General features: G+C 41.1%; 1 protein-coding gene across 4 annotated transcripts in view; it reads right to left on the bottom strand.

Annotated features, from left to right (window-relative positions):
• The window catches only part of ANO4 (anoctamin 4), a 380,754-nt gene that overhangs the window by 300,088 nt on the left and 60,153 nt on the right, over positions 1-20,513 (bottom strand). The window contains exon 1 of one of the 4 annotated variants that reach the window (XM_070507140.1): positions 5,394-5,638. The exons of 2 other annotated variants lie outside the window; for them this stretch is intronic. The gene's annotated coding sequence lies outside the window, so the exon portion shown is untranslated. Of the gene's footprint in view, positions 1-5,393; positions 5,639-20,513 lie in introns of those variants that run through there. One more of the 4 variants, XM_014835073.3, reaches the window with a different exon arrangement.

The raw sequence follows: 20,513 nt of genomic DNA, 5'->3' as shown, positions 1-20,513 counted from the left end.
CAATTAGTTCCATTGACACTGTGCTATCCAGACTATCAATTTAGGATTCCAGGAAACAGATTATTTTGACCAAAGAATGGAACTTTCATTCATGAATCACAACAATAGTACAAACAAGTTTAGCTAATTAATCTCTTTTGTTCAATCAAGTAACAAAATCAGGAGCTAAAAATACTGTTTTAGAAAACTGGAAGATACGTTGCAATGACAGCAGAGGTGCCTTTTTACGAAAAGAACTTCTCAGGAGAATAACCACAGGCAAAAACTGCCCAAGGAAACTGTTTTTCAACTGGATTCTTTGAGAAACTGCGTGAAACAGTAAGCAGATCCCTGGCTGCGAATCAAAAGACAATAAACTTCATGAAGCATAGCTAGACTCTGAACTCCCTCAGAGCAATGGCCGCATCCACTTCTTTCATCCCCGGATCCCTACTGCTTAACATTAGGATGGACACAGCAGGTGCTCAATAAGTATTAGGTGAATGAATGGATGAAGGAATCAATCTATAAACACCACCCCCTCTACAAAATAGAAATAGTCAAATAGTTGAAGTTCAGAGGGGAAAAAAAACTAAGCACAGTGTTTGTAAAAATTCTTGAAGTGTTCATAAGAAAAGTAGAATTTCAGTATGAAAAAATACATTTCCACACAAGCATGAACACATTATCTAAACATTTGCTTGATGTGACTCACTCTGACTGGTACAGCCACGTAATCTGCATGAAGTGAACCGAGAAATAATGGACACCAGTGAGTTAGATGCCACAAAGCAGTTTTGTGAGCAATGAATGACACAGTAAGTGGCAGCTGTGTATTGTGGAAGGGGCCCCACACCAGGAATGGAGCAGGAGTTTGAGTAAATCCAGGCGCATTGCACTAAACTGTCTTGCCCAGGTGCTAACCAGGTCTCCAACCCTGGGGAAGTCACTTTAATGTCCCTGGACCTTAGCTTCCTTATCTAGGAAGTGAGCAAGTGGGTAAGATGCTCCTCAAGGTCCCTTTCGATGGTAAGGTGAGAGAATTCAAAATGTCCCAGGGGCAGCAGGTAGTCATCATATACACATTAGCCCTGTTTATGAAGGTTCGCCGTTATCACACTTTTCTGACTAATTCTGATGCTCAGGTCACTGTCATAGTTTGGGGGGTTTTGCAGGGTTAAGAGAAGGTACAGCCTACCCTTCTAGGAATGTCTCATCTGGGTCAATTGCTTTAGAAATTATCATCCATCTAGTAAAAAATAGAGGTAAAATAACAGTTCACAATTTTTAATGGCTGAGGGAGCCCTCTGAGATTATCTGGTCCAAGCTCAATATAGCAGACATAAATTTGAGTCTCACAGCCAGTTAGTGGCTGGATGGAAACTCAGGGTCCTGAAGACATCCCACTGTGACTGGCTGTGCTCTCTGATGATCTCCAGACACTCATTCCCTCTCTGACACTCACAGGAGGTCCCCAGTGGGAGACCAACAGGAAAAATGTAAGTAAGTGAATTCCTGCTGTATTACAATATGTCTGCTTTCTATAAGAATGGCTCTTGGTTCACACAAGCCAAAAGGTCACTCAGCAGATGCCTAATTAAGGGTCAAAGATTTCTATTAGAGAAAAGGCCCACAAAACCTGTCATTATGTGTTTTTAACAATTTTTTGGCTCTTCAGACTTAAAAGCCAACAGCCCAACTGGAGAATTAAAAGCTAAATATAGGGAAGAATTTTCCCCTTTCGTCTTGCATTATTTTGGGGCTGTGATTTGGTTCTCCTCCCAAATTCTGCCATCTCCTTCTACCACCCAAGAGATATAACTTGCAACATAAACATTTATGACAGTCTGGCTAGATTATTATGCTCCTGAGGACATGATTTTTTTTTCTGTGAAGCGGATCTGGTGACTATAGTCCTAAATGAATTCAGTAGAGAGGCGCAGATCAAAAATGCAGTATTCAACACAGCTCATAAAGCATTTCTCCTATTTCATACAATCTGTCTGAGTTGCCAATTGAATAGCAAGTTCCTTTCAAAGTAGATCACCATAGCTGGTGTTAGAAGTAGTTTTGAATCTGTGCTAAAGAACAGTCTCCCCTCTGAGAAGCTTTATGTAGGAGTTGTACATTACTCTTTTTATTCTGCAAAAAAACACTCATGGAGAGATACTAAAGAGAATATATTGACTTAATTATCTTGGAAAAAGCAACAGAAAAATTCAGCCAACAACCTTAATAATATAGTTCATACAATTCCCAAAGAAAAGCTGTATTCCATAACCAAATGATTTTACTTTGTATCACCCATAAACTCTCCTTCTTAACACAAAGACCTTTTAGATAGTAAACATGTCAAGATTTGAGGGCAGTTCAACCTAGACAGATCTAGAATGTCATTAATTAAAATGCAAAACTGATTCTATTTCTGGTCCTGGTAATCAACTATGGAAAATAGTTTCAATGACAAGAATGCCTCCAGAAGTGTGAGGTTATCTTTATATTAATGGGGGCAATTTCTTCTCTCAGTTACATGATTACAGGCTGCACACTGGAGTTTGGTTACTAAAAGAGAAGATGTAACCAACTCTTCATTAATCATCAATTTTCACTGTCTGAGTTTCTATGTGTACACTTCAGCACATCACATAAAGAAAGATATAAAGAAACGCCAAAGAGAGGAAGCAGAAAGGAAGAGGATAAAAAATGGAGAGTACTGAAGCTGCAGGTTTCAAATTAACACACCACCAAAAGAAACAGAGAGCATTCTTTTAATGATAGCTATGATTAAGAAGTGTGAAAAATGAATACCTGCACCTACATCACTCTAGGTTCTTCTAGACGCGTTTCAAATAACTTCAATTTGCTAGGGCTGCAAGCAAAATCAGTTGCAAGGCACAGTAGCTAAATAAACACACACATATAAAATGTTGCGATGACTTCATCACACCAAGAGGCTCCTGTCCCTACTCAGCATAGCTTTTATCAATTTTTCCTGCAGTAGTTTTCAGTGTTGCTTTCAGAGACCCTGCAAAGGAATTAACATGACTCCATGCTGTTAGACAAGGAAATGCTGAAGAATGCATTTTCCCAATTCAAAGAAATTCCCAAAGGCATTTTATCTGGAGGAGGGATGTGGGAAATGGGGAAATACCTATCACCAAAAAAAACAAAAAGCTAGCTAGAGGATGCTAAGCAATATCTCAGTACCTCAGGAATTTTTCTTCTATTCTCTAAATGAGCATGCTACAACTATTAAGAATATTTATATGTAATAGTCACAGGTAAACAGTTTATTTGTGTAGATGCTGGCACATATATACAATTCTGATCACATAGATCAATATTCTGTTCAGCAAAGTAAAGGAAGCCTAAGGAATTCTGTCTCTCAAAGCTAGTTGCTATTGACTAAAATGAAATTTTCTAAATGAATCTGAAATTGCCTGCAGTGTGAAATACGGAGTCTATTTCCATGACACCAAGCTCATTCCAACTCTTTCCATCTTGATGAATACCTCAAGTTGAGTTGCCAGGCATCTGGTAAAAATCCTCACAATTGGATAAAAAAAATTAAGCAAAGTAAGAAAACACCATTACAGATGAAAGTAAACAGTTATGCATTGTAAATCAAAGGAAGCAGAGAAGTCTGTCAGTCAAATCACAATATTGCTATGAGCCATAATCTAGTGTAGGAAAAAGTGGATCTTAGAACAGCTGATCCAAACAACACCAAAAGTAATTCAAACATCATTTAAGGATTCAGAGACCACAGTCTGCAAGGATCCTAATTTGTTGTTGTGGCTGTTAACCCTTTGATTCTTTTACTCTGGAACTGGGCTATCATTTAAATAAAGAGCAAGAATTTGAGGATATTTACATGTATGCTTTCATATATGCAAAGAACCCGCCACCAAAAACCAAAACCAAAACCCCTAATGTATCTACTTAGGGCCCAGGGAACAGGATTAAAGCATATGCCTGATGTCATCACCACTATTTTAAGAAAACTCCAAACAGACAGTGGAAACAAAAGTGATGAGAATGAGGAAGACAGCAAGGAACTTTACATTCCAAACTCCCAATCAACAGGGGGAGAGACGAGAAATTTCACCCCACATTTTTTTCCCTCATTTATTACCAAAAAAAAGTCACATGTATCAGTACAATATCTTACAAATTAAAGCTGAATTACATTTGTTGGGAACCCTCCCTAGAGTGAAATGAACCACAAGTGGAAAACCCACACAAAATCAAATAAGACAACCCATTCCGAGGCCTAATACAGGAAAAGAACTAAGAATTACAACTGTGGAGCTTATCCTTTGGAATGCTGCGTTGACCAAAATAACTCAACACACCTGCTACCAAAAAAAAAAAAAACCCAAAGAAAATCTCCCTGTGAGGAGACTCCTTCAACCACAGGCTCTACAAGCTGAGAAATATACCAAAATGTTCTTGGTTTCCCTTGGACTTCAGGAGGCAGCCAATAAACAACTTGAAGTTGTGGTGCTCTCTGCAGCAAGCCTTGAAAGACCAGATGAAAAATTAGAACACTATTCTAAGAGTAGTGCCCAGGAATAAGCAATCTGCCTGTGGATGCTGCAACATGCATGTTTCTCCTCGGAAACCAGCATATTTTCTCTTAGAAAAGTCTAACCATTCTAATAGCCTCAAAGCATTTTACCTCCCAGCAGGAGGATGAAACTATATTGTCAACTCAAAAATGTTCCTATCATCACTGCCCCTCCACCCTCTAAAGAGGATGTAAAATATGGTTTGCACAACAGGCACCCTGAGATTCCAAAGGGAAAGAAGCAATGAGATCATGAATTACTCCATCCACCAAAGCAGGATTCCTCCCACTGCTAATGTTACTGCCCAAGTGGTAAAGCCCACAAGATACAGGGTCATTCTGGACCCACCGGCAGGTGCATAAAGCGCCGCTGCCCACAGCAGACTCCGACATAACTCACACATGTGCTCGTCTTCACCCAGAAAGATGGAATAGTTTGTTATGCGGGCCGATCAGCCCCGGCCCTTCTGGATTCTGAGAGAGTGCACCTCAGCACGCGAAGGATTCAACTTGCCCAGATTTGTCAGTCACCCTCCACAGATTCCCTGCACACTGCTGCAGTTTACCATTGTGAACACATTTCCCTGGCTGCTGCTTCAAGGACAAAGAGAGAATGCTTCTGTTTCCATCACAGCTGAGGAGCACGGATTTACGAAAAAAATAAAAAGACAAGCAATCCAGACAAATGACCCCTGGCATTTTAGTTAGCTGGATCACTCCAGCCATGGATCCATGAAAACAGGAGAAACGCAGAGAGAAGGTCACTAAGCCTAGCTGGGAAGAGAGCGAGCGAGCACCGTTCAGTTCACTGCAGCAGAGCAGCTATTTCAATGCAAGCACTTACCATAAAAATAGAAAGAGTCAACAGAAGGAGAAGGGATCCTTCCTCAGCGTCTTAGGCAGAAAGAAATCCACTGTCAAGCTCCAGGCACGGCTGGGGATGAGGCCGGCAAAGTGATGAAAGGCGATAAAACCGCCACACACAAGTCCTTTTCAGCCACCCCTCGGGCCCGCATGCAGTTGCCTGTGCTGTACAAACCCTGAGAAGTCTGGATCAGGACTCTCCCGAGAGCGAGCTGGAGCGAAAGCAGCCTGGTGGATTTCACCGCTGTCTCAGAGCATCACGCCCAGGACTCATCCTCCCCCTGGTGCAGGGGTGGCAGGTCAGGGAGGCTGGGCACCACGCTGGGGTCAGGAAAGACAGAAGAGGAGCGGAAAGGAGCCTCTTTGGAGAGGAAGGAACTGCCAGTGAGAATATCAGTATTCCATATCAGTTATTGCCAGCGACCAATCAGCCCAGCCAGGGGGGGCTGTGTCAGTGTGACAAGAGAACACCAGAGGACAGCTGGTTCTGAGAGAGGTAGGACAGCCCCTGCCTCCACAGAAGTTTGGCAGGATTGGCATCTTACCCCTCCACCCAGTTGCTGGAAATATTTGCTTGTTATTAAAAAGAAGATCCAAAGCCCCATAGATACATCAGCCACTCAGGAAGTTTCCTACATATCCCACAGCATCTCTGCAAGAAGCCAGACTTGAAACCCACCCTAAACGACGTCTAATAGCATCTCAGACAGACAGCCTTGCTCATGTGCCCCGAGAGGTCACTGTGAGTACAATAGTAGCACTTTGCATGTGAGCTTTTGATGCCCAAGGTGCTGGATGAGATGACCAGGGACCTGGCTCCCTATTTCACAAGGGAAAGTCTGGACAGAAAAGGGTTAAAGGTCTCCCCAGAAATTTGCCTCTGGAGAGTTTTATTCCTTTTCCTGTATAATATATGTATAGAAGTACTTGTTAGGGATGAGCTTACAAAGATAGCTAACATTTCCCTTTGAGGTCTCTTAAACCACCCACAAGAAAATGAGTATGTGGTTTGGGGTAAACAACCCTATACTATAATCCATAGGCACACTAAAGTGAGAGGGACTCCGAGCTAGACTAGTGGAAGAGGCAAAAGGAACAAATCCCTTAGTGGCACCTAGAGGAGTGGAGAATTTTACACTTTCCCTACTTGCCTTTTTCCCATTCTGCTTTGATACTGTACCTATAAACTTAGTACGTATATATTTAATAATTTGGTTTTGTTGTGATGATTCAGTTAGACAGGGGAGGAGGTTCTAAAGTTAAATGCCAGTTGAATTGGACTCCACAATAAAACTTCAGAACTTTTTAATTTGGAGAGATTGTCTTGGGTCATCTGTTTATCTTTGCAGAAAAGATTCTCTTGTGCTAGCCAAGAGTTAGGAGGAAGAGACAAAGGTCCCTGGGTTTGTTTTTCAGGTGGCTTACATGATAGAGTTTTCCATTTTACTTCTGTTTTTACTCAGAAGTTGAAGGTAATTTGGACATTTTGTTGCAGTCTCTACCCAGAGGCAAGCCAACTTTGGGGAGACTGAACACCATAGCTTGAAAGGAAGGTCTGGCCTGCAAGGAAGCAGCTAACTTGCCGCCCAAAGGAGTTGCAGCAGGAGGCCATAAAGATGTCTCACATCAAAGATGAACATAATGAAATTTTTGAAACAAAGAAGAAAGGATAGTTTGCTAGGGTTATCCTATGTATATGAGATAAGGCAAACCTGGGAGACTGAGTCTCAAACTCTGTTTTATTATTCAGTTCAACTCCAATTAGCTAACATTTAAAGAACAACCCAACTATGTGTCAGAGGTACAGAGATGGAAGTGGCAGGCCCTGCCTTCAAGAAGTTTATAGTCTCCGAGACAAACGTTAAGTCTTCTTGTCAAAATTTCAACACTGTGATTCTTGTCAAAGACAGAGAACGTTCTGCTCCTTTAATGTGCCTCAGATACTTGAAGTCCAAACCAAGGCATGAGGTTGGACTTTGGACTCAAAGTTCTAAACTAGCCTAATGAGGTGCTTTCCATAACCAAAACCATTTGAGAAATACAAACACACAAATTTTTAAAATCTAATTAAAACATGAAAAGGTTTTTTAACTGAATGTTTGCTTTTATCAGCATCAACAGCTTCTGACGCTGCAAAAACATGGGCAGCATAACAAAGAATATATTTAATGAGGGAATAATATTTAAAGCTCCCAAAGTAATTGAGATTAATACTGTTTATGGAACAGGTTCAATACCTTGAATATATAGGGTGATAATGAAGCATGAAAATGATAAAACTGCAGAAGTACAAATTACTTAGTAGATGAAATAATTGCACATCTATATAACGATTAGGTCACTGAGAATGGTATTTCAGTCACTTACTCAAATGCAATTAATTTTTAAAATTTGGCCACTTCTCCACTCCTACCTCCTCAAATGATGATAGAAACAATAGCAACAAACACCAATAAATTTTTGTAAAGCACAAGATATTTATCCAAGTCAATTAAACTTGGGACAATTTCAGGAACCATATCTTGCTCACGTGTATCACCAGTACTTAACGCATTATAGGTTCTCAATAAATACTTTATAGATGGCCATTTGAATGGCCAAGAGAATCTGGCCACAAAAGCATGATTCAATGCCTGTTTTAAGACTACAAGGTGATTTTTGAATTATGTACTTATACCTGCCGTTTGTTAAAAAGAAAAAATAGCTTTTTCAGGAAATTTGCTTCAGAACAGCTTGCTGATAGAGCTAAAAAGTTTGAATGACAAGTCTGAAAGTGTAGAAGAGAAGGATTCTTAAAGCTCAGTCTTCCAACACAGAAACTGGGTTCGACTCTCTGTAAACCAGCCTGAAGAGGAAAAGTAAAAACATTTTCTAGATCACCAAGAGGGCAAATGGCTGTGTAACTCCATTTTTTACATCAGAATCTGTTAACAGAGATATGAGAATCAAGGAATTTTAAATAACATTCTGCCAATCAATGGTTTTTAAAACTAAGTTATAATTTCCCTAAGGAAAAAAGCCCGTCTTTTATCCAACTTCTGTAAGCCACTGTCTAAAGCAATTAATATTTACTGAACTCTGCTTCGTGCCAGACTTTATTCTAGTGACTTCACTTATCCCTTTAGTCTTCACAGCACTCCTAGGACGTGAATATTATTACGTTGATCAGAGTAAGTGGGGTGCAGAGAGGTTGAAGGGCAAGGTCTATACAGGAGAACAGCCTCAAAATGCTTCCTCTTCTCCGTGGGAACCTAAGAAAGGCCCTCTAAAATGACTAAACATGTGAGATTACTTGGGGACTTTTCCCACAGTGTTACATGAATTTGGGTGAAGTAGGAGTGAGACAAGTCCATGTTAAAGAAGAAAAACTCATTTTACCTCAGAGATTAAATGTAGTCCTTTTATGCAACAGAAATGAATTCTTGATGCTTATAAGGAGCAAACAATTTGTAACTGTTTATTTATTTCTCCCAACTCTGACCCTACATTACATTTTAAAGCCAGGAGGAGTGGTCCTCAATTACAAGAAGAGTAGAAGGAAAGAGTATTCCAGAAAAGTGTGGGATCTGACACAAACATTACAGTATAGTCCCTTATCTGATACCTAAATTCTCCTTCAGCATTCAGGGAAGGCCTGAAATAGAAAGGGAACAGGTTGCTCTGTGAATATTTCCCTACCAGAGGTCACTGGCTGAGAAGAATTTCCCCAAAGTGCTTAGTAGGCAGGCTCTCAAATATGCAACAACAGTTCCAAATACATAAAAGGTAAATAATCTGCAGAACGTAAATATAGTCATGGCATCCAAGTCTTCAAACGTTTGTCTGCACTCAGCGTTTCTTTAGCCAGAAGAATCCTATGGGATCATCGAAGATCAAATCATAAGAGAGAATCCATAAGATCACAGACCTATAATTTTTTCTTTTTCTTAAAGATTTTTTTCCCTTTTTCTCCCCAAAGCCCCCAGGTACATAGTTGTATATTCTTCGTTGTGGGTCCTTCTAGTTGTGACATGTGGGACGCTGCCTCAGCGTGGCTTGATGAGCAGTGCATGTCCGCACCCAGGATTCGAACCAACGAAACACTGGGCCGCCTGCAGCGGAGCGGGCGAACTTAACCACTCAGCCACGGGGCCAGCCCCTAATTTTTTCTTTTTTTGAGTATAGAAAAATAAATCAGGGGCCGGTCTGGTGGCGCAGTGGTTAAGTTCACACATTCTGCTTCTCAGCAGCCCGGGGGTTCACCGGTTTGGATCCCAGGTGTGGACATGGCACCGCTTGGCAAGCCATCTGTGGCAGGCGTCCCAAATATAAGTAGAGGAAGATAGGCATGGATGTTATCTCAGAGTCAGTCTTCCTCAGCAAAAAGAATTGGCAGTAGTTAGCTCAGGGCTAATCTTCCTCAAAAATAAATAAATAAATAATAAATCAATCAATGGCTGGCTTGAAGACTCAGGGAGAACTGGGCTGAGTCTGGGGAGGCCCAAATAAGGAATGTGTGTATGTACAAATGGAAAACTAGTGTGTGCACCCAAAATCCAGTTGGTGTGTCTCCACATCTAATTAGTCCTTAAGTCTCATCAATATACCGCCACATTTCTCAATACATAATTAGGAATTACAGTCTACTCTCCTTATCCGTGGGTTCCACATCAGCGGATTCACCCAACAGTGGATTGAAAGGCCTACAATGGTTTCATCTGTAGTGAACACACACAGGCTTTTCTTATCATTATTCCCTAAACAATAAGCATAACAACTATTTACACAGCATTTACATTGTATTGGGTATTATAAGTAATCTAGAGATGATTTAAAGTACACAGGAGAATGTGCATAGCTCATGTACAAATACTATGCCATTTTATACAAGGGACTTAAGCATCCGGGGATTTTGTTATCTGCCAGGGTCCTGAAACCAATCCCCCAGTGGATACTGAGGGAGGACTGTACAACCAATTCAGGGCACCGTTCTTTCTCCTAAACTATTACAGTAGCTTCCAACCTTTCCCCTGTTCCAATCAACCTCCCCTTGCCAATAGTATTTGCTTTCTAAAACACAGCAAATATAATCATGCCATTCCATTGCTAAGAAACCTAGGATGGGCAGTCCAAATACAGCACCTGCTGAGCCTGGCATTCAAGGCACTCTGCAATCAGACTTCAGTCTATCAGCATCATTTCCCACTATTACTTACCATATACCTCATGCTCTGGATACACATGTTTACTTACTACTCCCTACAGATACCATATTCTTTCATCAGGGTAGTAATGTGTTTTTCCTAGAATAACCTTCTTTGCTTCTATCCCTGGAGATACCCTACTGTTCATCCTTCAAGGACCAGTTTTACTGCCATATTCTTGGTAAGGCCTTCCCCAAATTCCCCAAAGTGACTTAATTACTTCTTCCTCTTTATTTCTATTGCATTTGTTTCTAGTCTTACAGGGCAAATAACACTGTGCTAAATTTGTACCTTTTAACTTATTTAGTTGGAATCCTTTGATATGCCCAGTATCTGGCACACAATAGTTGCTCAGTAAACACATGATGAGTGAATCCATCTTTTACGCTGCTTCTTCAGTCAAAAGCACTTGGAAGGAAGTACAAATTTGTTTTCTGGAAGTCAGAGAGACTATAAACTTACATCTCACATATATCTCCCCCTTCTCTCAAGAGTTTCTGTGGTTTAAGGAAAAGCCCCTGCATTAGAAGCAGGAGGCCACGTCCCAGCCCTGTTCCCTGTGTCACTTCAGGTAATCTCTTAACCTAAATGAGAAGAGGAAAACTTGTCCTGCTTACCTTTGAGGGCTCCTTCTGAGCTACAAATGGGGAACTATATGGTAAAGTACTTTACAGATCATAAAAGTATGAGGTAGTAGGCCTCATTATTGCCAGTGCTGTCATCACTGTTTGATAATTGTTGTTAACATCCCAGCAAAGCCATCACAAAATTTGTTAAGGTGGGTACTGTATGAAAGCCAGCCTGGGAGGCCAATGACTCAGCACTTAGTCATTCCAAGTGCCTTGCCTGCTTCAGTTCTGCTGGGTGGCAGTCAGGTGCTAGATGAGTCGGACAGCCTGACTCGGATCCTAGTTCTGCTACTTCCTAGGAATGCAGACCTGGTCTCTGAGACCCAGTTCCCTCATCTAGGAAATGGCAGTAACAATGCCTACCTCACAATGTTGTTGAATGAGATGGGGCCTCTCTCTACAGACATGTACATCTACTATATTTATGAGTTTCTAATAAGCATTCAATGACCGGTTGGAAAGGCAGCCATTTCTCCCTAAGTCTATCTACATACACCCCACCATTGCCCTCCTTCTGTTTCTTGAACTCTCAGAGCTCATTCCCACCCCAGGGTCTGTGTTTGTGTTTCTTCTGCCCCATCCTTTTCCTTAGATCCTGGCATGTCACCTCATCAGAAGGGCTTCTCTGACCCCGCCAATCTTTTTCCAGCACACCCGTACCTCTTTTCATACCGTTTCTCTCTGTCTGTAACCAGCTTGTTTATTTGCTTGCTTGTTCAACGTTTGTTCTCTGCACTATAATGTACGCTCCTCTTGGGTAAGGACTGTTTCTTTTGTGCTCCCATTGTGTCTCCAGAGCCTAAAATAGTGTCTAGAACATAATATGTACTTGGCATACATTTCTTGAATATTTACAGCATGACCAATGTTTGTACAACTGTTCCCACGTTCTCTACATCTGCACAAAGTTCCAATTATCCTTGACTATTCAGTGGGAATGAAATCTTAGAGGTCACTTAATATAGTACCCAGGGCAGTAGCACAATGTTCAAGTTTATATAGATATTTAATAATGTATAACACTCATTAACAGACATTAAAATACTAACCAGAGACAAGGGGCATCTACAAGTATATGCAACTCCTGCTCCCATTAGAAATAGGAATTAGCAAGAATGGCACGCTGATCCTCACCTACAACTAGAACTGAAGTATTGAGCAAAAATATTGTTATGTTTATTTAATAAATCAGGAGGTTTACTGGATCTTTATTTCACATTTTTCTTCTTTTCTGTCAAAACCGCTCTGATCCAAGCTGATCCTGAGAAGAAAGTGACCAGGCCCTTGATCTCTGAAGCACCAACTAGAACAAATGGTTTCAGAATATCAGGAATGTAGGCAATTTCTTTTTCTTCCCAGGGAGCTGGCTCACAGGCGAGATACAGAAATCTTCCCAAGCCTGACCGCATCATGCCCGTTACTGACTAGCCCAGCCTGAGAGGAGGCCTAAGAAATAAATAACCATGGCGATCCTCTATAATGTATGAAGGTTACTTTCCAATGGTCATCTGGAAGGACATGGTTTTAATTTGTGTATTTTCAATTAGCAATAGCATGCCAATCTACCAAATAGGCATATGAATTTATTTGTCATTGGCAGGAAATAGAAAACAGGTAGCTGTTTTTTTTTTTTTTCTTTTGAGAACAAACATCCCAGACCCAATATCAAACACATCTTTTTCTCCTAAACCTGCTCCTCCTCTGGCTTTCTTGTTTTCCATTTAAGAGCATCACTATCTACTGTTGTCCAAATAAAACGACATTTATTGAACTCTTACATAGAAGACTGTTTGGGCCATGGTATACCTAGAAATGTCAGTGTCATCCTTAGTCTAAATCATCTTATCCATATCACCTCCAAAACATTTCTTTATTCCTTCTTTCATTTCCCTGCAGCCACTCCCAGTCTAGCTACCAATTCTCCCCTGGGCTAATTTGATAGTCACAGAAGCAGTCTCCCTGTCTTGAGTCTCACCCTGTCCAATCCATCCTTTGCAGCTACCTAATGATTTTTAAATGAAAACACATCATGCGCTCTCCCACTGAAAACTCATCTCTGCTTCTCATCCCATGCAGGATGAAGGGCAGTCCTTAACCTATCATGAGAGCCTCTCCCCGCACGGCTGTTCTTGTACCTTTCCTCTGCCATCACTCCCCGTTTGCATCCTCCCATTCATCCACGTCCTAATACTCAGAGCTCCAGATCTCACCAAGCTGTTTATTTCAGGGTTCTGGCATAAGCTTTTTCCATTGCTTAGAACTTCTTATCCACACCCTCCTCCTCCTGAACTCCTATTCTCGAAGATCCAACTCCAGTGTCTCCCTCCTCTTCAAAGCATTCCCTGACACTCACTGCCTACACTCCAATCAAGTTAACCATCTTCAAGTTGTGACACTGATCACACAGTATTATAGCTGTCTTATGATCGGATTCCTTCGGGAAAGTCCTAGTGCTGAGTTTTATTCATCCTTGTATCCCTAGAGACGAACTCTCCCTGGAGACACTCAAATAAATGGTTATAGAAAGACTGGGCTTCCCTTTGTGTCTGATGCTCTTACTAGACTGTGTCCCCTGAGGGATGAAAGAGAATCTTACCAAACTTTCTAATTTCTCCATTTATTACAATGCCTGGAACATATGGATACTCAGTGTATATTTTTAAGTTGTTTTGTATATCATTGGCAAAAAACAACCCAAACCTTCAGTTCAAAGAATTAGAGTCCCTCTGAGCTGACTTCTAATTAGCTTAAGTTTAAATCTAAAAATTCTCCTTCTTGAGATCATAAAATGCCACAGGCATTAATTTATTCCACAAAGATTCAACTTCTGCAACTCCTGGCTTCTAATGGTAACCTGACTAATTGAGGCACCTTGGGAATAATAAAGCATTCCAAACATACTTTCCACTTAGAACTGCCTGGCAGAGGAAAGGGTATTGATTCTCACGGGCAGAAGGGGCTTCTTGGAGAGATTTCACCAGCATTCAAGATCGCAGGGGAAAGAGCCCTGTCTTCTGGAGTGCAGAATTTCACAGTCAAGAGTGAGCAGGGCTACCAATGGGCTGCTCCTGTTCCTTCGAGGCCCAGTGCCCCTCTCCTGCAACATACAGTCACCATTACAAGAAGGGGTGTGGCTTGAGGAGGTAGGGCAAGACCCGGGGCTTATAATGGACCCTCCATGCCAGCCAGAGGATTATCCAATTCCTCACCCACTCCCTGTACCTCACAGGAAATTAGCTAAAATGCATCCAAAGAACTGGAATAAAACTCCTCTGCCAATAGCTGCAATGGCCATTAGCACCTAAAGATCTAGTCTCCCCTTGGTGTGTCTAAATGGGGGACATTCAAACCAGCAAGGAAGCCCACCAAAGTGATTGCAGATACCTGGCCAAGTAGCTGGGGGGCAGAAAAAGGCCCGCTTCCCCCATTCTCCCAGCGTTCCTGATCCACCAGCAGAAAAATCAAGAATGACCTATAATATCAGTGCTACAGATGTGATTATCTAGTCTGCCTTTTTTATACAATTTCCCCTCATTTTTCTGCAACCAATTTTGAGTTCTATTATTTGAGCTGAGAGGAGAAAGCAGAACGAGCATTTTAAAGGATTGTGACATGCTGATATTTTGGCAAAATGAAACTAGGCCATACACTGGCCATTTCACACCTTTGTAGGGCTGGATTTTTCCTTTTATGAATTTTTAAGAAGTCCCTTGAACCTCTAACAAAAATAAATCTGTATTGTTGGTGGGAATGCAAAATGGTACAGCCACTTTGGAAGACAGCTTAGTGGTTTCCTACAAAACTAAACACGTTCTTCAGACTTCTACCATAAAATCCAGTAATTGTGCTCCTTGATATTTACCCAAATAACCTGAAAACTTTTATCCACACAAAACCCTGCACGTGGCTATTTATAGCAGCTTTATTCATAATTGCCTAAACCTGGAAGCAACCAAGATGTTCCTCCGTAGGTGAATGGATAAATAAACTGTGGTCTGCCCAGACAATGGAATATTTTCAGTGCTAAAAAGAAATGAGCTATGAAGGCATGAAAAGACATGGGGGAAACTTAAACGCATATTACTAAGTGAAAGAAGCCAATCTGAAAAGGCTACATACTGTATGATTCAACAATGTGACTTTCTATAAAAGGCAAAACTACGGAGACAGTAAAAAGATCAGTGGTTGCCAAGGGCTAGGGGGAGGGAGCGATGAACAGGAAAAGCACAGAGGATTTTCAGGGTAGTGAAACTTCTCTATGATACTATAATGATGGATACACGATATTATACAACTGTCCAAAGCCATAGAATGTACAGTACCAAGAGTGATCCCTAACATAAACTGTGGACTTGGGTGATATGTTAGTATAGGTTGATCAATTGTGATAAATCTACCACTATGAGGGGTTGGGGGTGGATGTTGATAGTGGAGGAGGCTGTGGGGGTGGCGGGTAGGGGTATGTGGGAAATCTCTGCACTTTCTGCTCAATTTTGCCATGAACCTAAAACTGTTTTAAAAAAAATAAAGTGTATTTAAATATAAACAAAAATCTGAATTTCCCTGAAGCCTAGGTAGCCTTTTTACAAATTTCATCAATTGTTTTATGAAGTAGATATGTCTGCAAAAGAAAGAGCTTAAAAAATAAACAGTGAGGATTCCCCATACCTCACAAAGTGAAGTCAACTTCTAACAAATTCACTGTGACAAACAGACAAGTCACATGGCCCTGTTTTTATTTCTCAGAATCAAAACTACACATGTTATAATGGCTGGAATATTTCACTAATACAATTTCCATTTGTCAAGGCCTGGCAAACCACAACACTATGAACATATTGTGAATTCTACTAAAAAATTAAAAAGAAACTTCAAAAAATTCATCTTTTCTTCTAAGGCTCCTCCCCCCTTTAGGTTTATTTTGTATTACTGCCTAGGACAAAAACAGGAAAAATGTGTTAGTATAAGAAAAAAAAAATAGCATGCAGGTCTCCACCCAGGACTAAGGACAGGAGAAAGGCAGCTACAAAAGGTTTAACTACACCTATAAATTATCAAATTTTAACTGCAGTTACAGGGGAAAAAAAGAGTGAAAGGAATGTCTTTAAAAGAAGAGAATGGGAGTTGCTGCGTCTGGAGAAAAGGAGAGGAAAGGAGAAAGTAGTGAGAAAAGTATAAGGTAAGCATGGGGGTGGCGCACATCAGTGCATAAAAGTCACTGTTTCCCTGAAGGTCACAATATGGCAGGTAAACAAATACAAGTACATTGCTACACCCAATGCTGGCAGATGGTGAAAGGCCTACAACAGGGGCAACAAAACCTCAGGTGTGGGGGATTTCTGAGGGGATTTCAGAAGACCCTCTGAGGAGGAAGGATATATCTGGGCTCTGAGAACAGGACTTCAGCACGTAGAGGAAGTTAGAACCAGCCAGAAGGTCATTCCTACTCAAGTTATGACCAGAAGGTAAGAAAGAACTGGGTCAGGAGTAGATTCATTTGTTCATACATTCAACAAATATCTGTTTAGCACCTGCCAGTGACAGATGTTGTAGGTGTTGGAAGACAAGGGGTTAAGCCAAAGATGACAAGCAGTAAAAAAACTGCACAGTTTTGAACCTTAGGCTGTATTTATTATAGGCAGCAGAGAGCCCAGTGGGATGGATGCCATGGATGCCTTGCTCACCCTCAATTCCTCCCTCCTTCTAGTTTCCCTTCCCATAAAGAGGCTGCCAAACTAAAACTTACATTTACCAGACTCCTTGAAGCTAGGACTCTGAAGGAGAATTAGGTTCCACTAAGTCCATGCACTTGAATGAGATTTGGAAGGTGGAAATGATATGGAGACTACCTTCCTGACCTATTTTGGCTGCTTTCCACTTTGACAAGTAAGATCATAGAGGTGTGAGGTTTTCCTGCAGCACCATTCCAGGGTCCATCATCTTTCAGGGTGAGGAAAGGCAGCTGAGGGGCAGTAGCATCACTGCCTTCCTGATCTGTGAAAAACAGCTACAGCTGGACATTCTTGAACTCCAGACTTCTAGTAGAGACCTTACAGGTAGTCAGTGCCTCCTTCCTGTGCCTGCTCCTCTAACCCTCCTCTGATTTTGTAATCCCTCCCATATTAAATCCTTTCCTGATTAAAATATCTAGAGAGGCCTCTGTTTCTTATACTGAATCCTGATTAGTGTAGCCAATACAGAGTTTTAAGCAAGGAAGAGATATCATCAGATCTGTGCTTCAGGAAGTGTGACCTTGGTAGCTGCTTAGAAGATGGATTGGAGAGAAGATACATGGACTGAAAACAGATTTGGGGGGCTGGCCCCGTGGCTGAGTGGTTAAGTACACGCGTTCCACTGTGGCGCCCAGGGTTTCACTGGTTCAGATCCTGGGCGCGGACATGTCACCACTTGTCAGGCCATGCTGAGACAGCATCCCACATGCCACAACTGGAAGGATCTACAACTAAAAATACATAACTATGTACACCAGGGGTCTTTGGGGAGAAAAAGGAAAAATTTTTTTAAATCTTTAAAAAAAAAAAAATGGGGCCGACCCAATGGCGCAGCAGTTAAGTGCACATGTTCTGTTTTGGTGGCCTGGGGTTCACCGGTTCAGATCCAGGGTGTGGACATGGCACTGCTTGGCAAGGCCATGCTGTGGCAGGAGTCCCACATATAAAGTAGAGAAAGATGGGCACAGATGTTAGCTCAGGGCCAGTCTTTCTCAGCAAAAAGAGGATTGGCAGCAGATGTTAGCTCAGGGCTAATCTTGCTCAAAAAAAAAAAAATAAATTAATACACACAAAAAAATAACAGATTTGGGCAACTCTTAGGAATGTCCAGCCAAAACTAGTGGGCCTGGAATACTTGGACTGAACAAAACAGTTATAGTGAGAATAGAGAAGGGATGGAAATAATATTTCATATATAGAATTTACAGGATCTATTGAAAATGGGATGGGATGGAAGAAGAAAGCTAAACTTGGACTTCTTCACCTCAACTCTGCTGGGGCCCTTTGAAGTGCTTCCAGTGCATTTCATTCTTCACCATCATAGCATCCATCACACTTTCTTAAAACTGACTGTGTCTTTAGGCTTCAGACTGGCATTTCCTGCTCTTTGGTACACCCTAAGTGCAGAGCACAGTGAATGGTTCATAACAGAGTGCTCAGTGCACATGCACACTGGTTGGGTGGATAGAAGAGGGGAGGAAGGAAGGGAGGGAACTTCCAACCTCAGAGCCACTGTGAGGATTGGGATCCTATTAACTAAGGAAGTAATCACAGGCTGAGCACTGCTTGAATAATGTTGAATCTTGGATTACATGGGGCATCCAGGTGAAGAAAATTAGCACACTGGTAGAAATGAGTCTGGAAGTTGGGAAATATGAGCTTGACACAAATTTTGGAGTCACTGCACAGAATGAAAGCTGACAGCTTCATAGGAAAAGAGGATGCCTCAGTAAACCTTCCGTAATACCCATATTATAAGAAGAGAGTCTATAAAATGCCAGTCACCTTATTAGATACTATATACACATTGTCCTTTTACTCCTTACAACTTGTAAGTGAGGTGTTATTATCCCCATTTTACAGGTGAGGAAACTGAAGCTCAAAGTTAAGCATTGCCCAATGCTGAGCTGGGCAACAGAGCTGAGGTTCAAACCCAAGTCGGCTTGACTCGACAACCTCATTATGCCCCCACAGCCTCCATGAGAAAAAAAGAGTTAGAGAAAGTGACTAAGGACTAGTCAGAAAGGAAAGAAGAGAAGCAGAGAAATGCTATGGCACTGAAGCCAAATAAGCAGATCAAAAAAATGAGGAAAGGCTAGAAAATGCCCAGAGGAATCCATGGTGTTTAACCATAAGCAGGTGACCATGGATAGGCAAAGTAGGGGAGAAGTATAAAAGCTATGGTTTTTTTATAGTAAAAGGAGAATGAATAGGTACTTTCTATGGGTCACATTCAAAAAGTTTGATGGTAACTGGAAGGATGGAGGTCAGACAATTATGAGGGAGAAACAAAGTCAGCCACGAGTTTCTTTCACATAAGCAGAGAAGGTGAAAGGTGGAAATCAGAGACATAGGAAGCAAACGAAATGAGTCAAAAAGGTCCCAAAAAGGTGGAAAGAATGGGTGAGCCGGGCGTTGAGAAAGGAGGGAAGAGAGGCAAATGATAAGATTGGGTTGTGGTCCTCCACCTGCTATCTACAAGGATCTGAGAAACGATTTCCAGTTGGCCAATAAGCCTAACAGATATTATGCATTTGCACTGATCAGGCTACACACAAATTCTTTCTTTTTCACTGGAATTCTGTCAACCGATTTTGTAGCACTGATTAGCTCATGAAGATAGGAAGCTCTGATAGGAAGTTAAATTTGTCTTCCGTGGCCAAAAGAAAGTGATCACTAATTATCATTTATTAAATGCTGCCTTTTTTCATAGTCTTCAGGGACAATAAAAGAGTCCTTCGTAGCAAAACAATTATTAACTGTCATTAGAAGTAAAGACCATCAGCAGCACTATAGAATTATAGAGAATACAATCAGAAAGTATTTAAATAGCTACAAATGTTGTGACCAGAAAAAAAACAGAATACAACCAAGCAGTAAATAAGTTTGTTAAATCCAATCTAGGAGTGAAGCAACCTCGTGGATGATTATGGACCTAAATCAGACTGGAGAAGGTCAGAACCCAAAGGATGGGAACTGTAAAAACATTCCATGTGGACGTGTGGACTCGGAGACCTCATTGACACAGCAACAGTGGGCGAGAGGTCTATGTGTCCTTCACAACTGTAAGAAAAATCCCTGGACATCTGCCCCTCCCAACCTCAAGAACTAGCTGAATGGTTGATGGCGGAATTACTTCCTTGGTGGGTAAATATCTGCTAAGCCTAGGAGAGCTTAGAACTACATGGAAATACTGTTATAAATCAAATCTGTTGTATCACTATTTTTAATGTTTGATATTTAAAGCATTTATGTTTAAGAGAGTTTGGCACATTAGACTACATAGGAGATGAGCATTATGATTCCAGTGTAAATTGCGTGATTGAGACTTGTGATTGCAACGTAGAGGTATGGTAGAACTTTGCTAAGTTTGCTACAATATTGGAATGTTTAGGAGAACTTAAGTTTCAGGACATCTACACATTTAATATATTAGATTTTATAAGAATTAAGAAAATTTTCTTTGTTAGGCAGGCAAATGAGGTCTTAAGAAAATAAGACACTACAACTATTAATGTGTTAAAATGTTTGAGAATTTAATTAACTAAATGAGGCC

The sequence above is a fragment of the Equus asinus genome, chromosome 4, assembly GCF_041296235.1.
Source record: "Equus asinus isolate D_3611 breed Donkey chromosome 4, EquAss-T2T_v2, whole genome shotgun sequence".
Lineage (NCBI taxonomy): Eukaryota > Metazoa > Chordata > Mammalia > Perissodactyla > Equidae > Equus > Equus asinus.
The sequence above is the reverse complement of the archived record's forward strand: the minus strand, read 5'-3'. Positions and strand labels throughout refer to the sequence as shown.